Source organism: Myripristis murdjan, chromosome 13 (assembly GCF_902150065.1).
Source record: "Myripristis murdjan chromosome 13, fMyrMur1.1, whole genome shotgun sequence".
NCBI lineage: Eukaryota > Metazoa > Chordata > Actinopteri > Holocentriformes > Holocentridae > Myripristis > Myripristis murdjan.
In genome coordinates, this window is record NC_043992.1 from 5,973,997 (window position 1) to 5,977,088 (window position 3,092).

The 3,092-nt window shown below is 42.5% G+C and overlaps 1 long non-coding RNA gene across 1 annotated transcript; it reads left to right on the forward strand.

Annotated features, from left to right (window-relative positions):
• Positions 1-1,914: 1,914 nt before the first annotated feature.
• LOC115369674 (uncharacterized) lies at positions 1,915-2,306 on the forward strand. The gene is made up of 3 exons (XR_003929192.1): positions 1,915-1,960; positions 2,066-2,135; positions 2,262-2,306. It is a non-coding gene; the product is annotated as an uncharacterized LOC115369674 (long non-coding RNA).
• Positions 2,307-3,092: the final 786 nt, after the last annotated feature.

A 3,092-nucleotide genomic window follows, 5' to 3' on the forward strand; every position in this document is an offset into this window, starting at 1 on the left:
CGTTTCCTCTCCATCTCAGTAGATCCTACGAGATAACGTTCGACCCGCGTTGCACTGCACACCGGCTCACAGAGCCACAGGCTGTGATCTGATTGGGCCAGCCCCGTGTCAGTGAAGAGAAATAACCAATGGGCCGCAGAGCAGCGTGTCTCAGGGGCCGGCCCGGTGCTGAGTAAACAAACTCTTGCAATGACTTTATTTGCCGAAATCATTATGCAGGCGGGACCAAACTACGCAAAAGGGGTTGTTTAGCAATGTGATTGGGCCAGCCCAGTGTCAATCGGGCCGCTGATCTACTGATCTTACGGTCAGCTATTTCAATAATAATTTTAAAAAAAAAGTGTCGGGGGACTGTCGGCCCACTTAGCACATCGGCCCACCGGGCAAATGCCCGGTGTGCCCGATGGCCAGTCCACCCCTGCCCATGAGTGCCCTTTGAACCTTGCACCTGAGACACTTTTAAAGGCTTACAGCGCAGCAACAAAAAATGGCACAGACATGGGGTCAACATTTTTGGAAAGCTCTTGACCTCTACTATCATGTCCGATGGCAAACCAATAGGGGGAGCCACTGACTAGTGTCAAAACATGGAAAAAACATGATTTCACTATCTTAAGAGAAAAATAAATAAAATCTGACCAAACAGGCATTCTTCCCACACCCAAAAACTTTAATTAAGATAGCAAAATTAGTGATCACAACATCATACAATAGACGTAACATGTTAGAACTACAAAAGCTATGGCGCAGGACACCTCTGTGTGTTGCAACTCCGCACAGATTGTAGTTCTGGTACGCGTCTTCCGGGTTAGGGTAAAAGCTTTGAAATTAGGTTTAGAAAACATACATACGGTAGTTTTTCAACAGCAAAAGTATAACCTTAACATGTAGCCTATGTTTATATCACGAATAAAGATGTGTTATGAAAAAAAAAAAAAAGAATCATTAGTGCTATTTTTGACGTGTTTCCACGGTTTTTCCACCTGTTATGTTTCGCTGACTGAAAGGGTGGTCTTCAATGGCGTAACATATCAGCATATTATAATCTTCTTTTAAGACGATTTGACAACTTTCATGCACTTTATTGATGACAGTTGTCAAATAACCCTAACCCTAATCCTAATCAAAGCATAATGAAAGTAAATTTCATTATGCTTTTTGCTTAAGTTTTTTGCTTTCAGGAAGTGTTTTTTTTTTTTTTTCTTCTTTTTTTTTATATTTATTTTTTAGCTCAAACAGTCACAAAGCTACAGTAAAATAAATATGGCTTGTTTGCTGTCACTAACGACATGGCTTTTTTTTTTTTTTTTTTTTTTTAGCATTATCAGTACAGCATTTCAAAGAATATCAATATTTTCTTACACCCCTACTATCTATCAAAATGTAATTTTGTTGAAATGTCTACATTCTACAATACATAATTTTACAGTGTCTTATGCTGCTTTCCAGGACACCTGTAACTGGTGATTTACCAGTTAAAAGTGGGCGGGGCTATAGCCAAACCTGTGAATTCATGCCTGTGAACTCGATTGTGCTCAACGGACTCTAACTTCCTCGTTCGACATCACGCAGTTTATGTTTTGTACACAAGAACGGCGGCCCAACTGGAGATGGTTGTTCTTATCGGTTATGCCTGGAACGGTTTGAAGTCGTGACTCGTGACTTTGAAGTCGTGATTCACAGGTACAATTCCCCGCTGGAACGCAGCATTACTCTCCCACACTCATGCTATTAAATACCACAGATGATGACATATGGGTAAGGTTAGATATTGATGAACTTATCTACACATTAACTGCATTGTGGATTGCAGGTGCCATAGATGGGTGCCACATAAAAATTCAGCGGCCCCATGTCAGAGGAGGGGATTACCTTAACCGTAAAGGTTATCATTCCGTAGTCCTCCAGGCAATTGTGGATGACCAAGGCAGGTTCCGCGACATATTTGTTGGAGCACCTGGTAATTCTTAATTGAATTGAATTGCAAACAGAACTGTAGGCTATCATGTAGCACACTCATCTTATGCATAGCATACTCAATGAATCACTTCTTGTATCAATTCAGGCAGGGTTCATAACTCAAGGATTCTGAAGAAATCCAGTTTCTTTGAGACATGGGAACAAAAAATGGGCCTGTGAGTATTTTTCTCCTTTTCCTCTCCCTTACACATTCATTTTATCTGTAGCTACCAACTGCATTGGCCAAATACTAAAACACAGTCTTTAAATATACTGAATAAAATCTGTGTTATTATGTCAAGGTACACTTTACTTGGCGACAGCGCATACATCAGCCGTGAATACCCATTCATAATGACACCGAAGCGGGACAACGGGGCCCTTAACATCCTTGATCAACAGAGGAATACAAAAATATGCAAAGGACGTGTTGTGGTGGAGCAAGCATTTGGCAGGTAAGTAACTCATGCATTGACACTCACTGCATGAGTTACATCATGCACAACACAACATCAGCGCACAACATCATGTCTATCTAGCCATTCATATTGAGTGTTAGGCAAGGAGGCATTGACAATCAAACTTGAAATCTCAGGGTAGACTCTGACACAATAAAGTCAGCAAGCTGGTCCTCCTATAACCACCTCTGTAATCTTTTGGCAGACTGAAATGCAAATGGAGGAGGCTCAGAGAAACTCCAGAACACCAGGCTGGACGTGGTCATCATGCTTAGAGTTCTCATATTCTGCCCGAACCCGACCCGACCCGACCAGACCCGACATTTTCGGGTCGGGTTGGGCCTAAAATTTACGTGAATTGGGCGGGTCGGGTCGGGCTTCGGGTTCTGTGGGGGATTTTTTTTTTTTCTTAAATAAAAAAAATAGAATTATGTGTTCTGTTATTGATTATGACGTTTCATTTTTATGTGACTGGTGGAGAGAGTGAGAGACTGGATTGGATTTGGAGGCTAAACTTTCAGTGACAGACAACCAGCTGTGCGAGCGCAGCGCAAACAAGTGAGAGAGAGTTGCAGCAGTATCCCGCTGTGCTGGCAGACTCGGCAGCAGGGACGGTTTTTGCTATGGGCAGTGCAACTGCCCAGGGCGCAATCTACTTGGGGGCGCACGAGAAAA